Raw genomic sequence first — 712 nt, 5'->3', positions numbered from 1 at the left:
AGAGTCATACCTAGCTGTATCAGGGGTCCAATATCACTCCAACTGCACATGCCACACACCGTTACAGAGCCTCCACCAGTGTGAATACTCTGCTGACATGCAGGGTCCATGGATTCATGAGGTTATCTCCATATCAGTACACACCCATCTGTTTGATACAATTTGAAAGGAGACTTGTCCGACCAAGCAACATGTTTCCAGTCAACAACAGCCCATTGTTGGTGTTGAAGGGCCTGGGCGAGGCATAAAGCTTTGTCGTGCAGTCATCAAGGGTACTGTGCCTTCGGTTCCAAAAGCCCATATTGATGATGTTTCACATGCTGACATTTGTTGATGGCCAGCATTGAAATCTACAGCAATCTGCGGAAGGGTTGCGTTGCACTTCTGTCAGGTTGAACAATTCTCATCAGTCGTCGTTGGTCCCATTCTTGCAGTGTCTATATCCAACTGCAGCGATGTTGGAGATTTTATGTTTTACAGAGTTCCCGATATTCACAATATGCAGGGAAAATCCCCACTTCATCGCTACCTCGGAGATTCTGTGTCCGATCGCTTGTGTGCCGACTGTAGCACCACGTTGAAACTCACTTAAATCTTGATAACCTGCTATTGTAGCAGCAGTAAGTGATCTAACAACTGTGTTGCTACCTGCAGCACTGTATTCTGCCTGTTTACATCTCTCTGTATTTGGATACACATGCCCATACCAGTT

The sequence above is a fragment of the Schistocerca cancellata genome, chromosome 5 (genome assembly GCF_023864275.1).
Source record: "Schistocerca cancellata isolate TAMUIC-IGC-003103 chromosome 5, iqSchCanc2.1, whole genome shotgun sequence".
NCBI classification, from domain to species: Eukaryota; Metazoa; Arthropoda; class Insecta; order Orthoptera; family Acrididae; genus Schistocerca; species Schistocerca cancellata.
The sequence above is the reverse complement of the archived record's forward strand: the minus strand, read 5'-3'. Positions refer to the sequence as shown.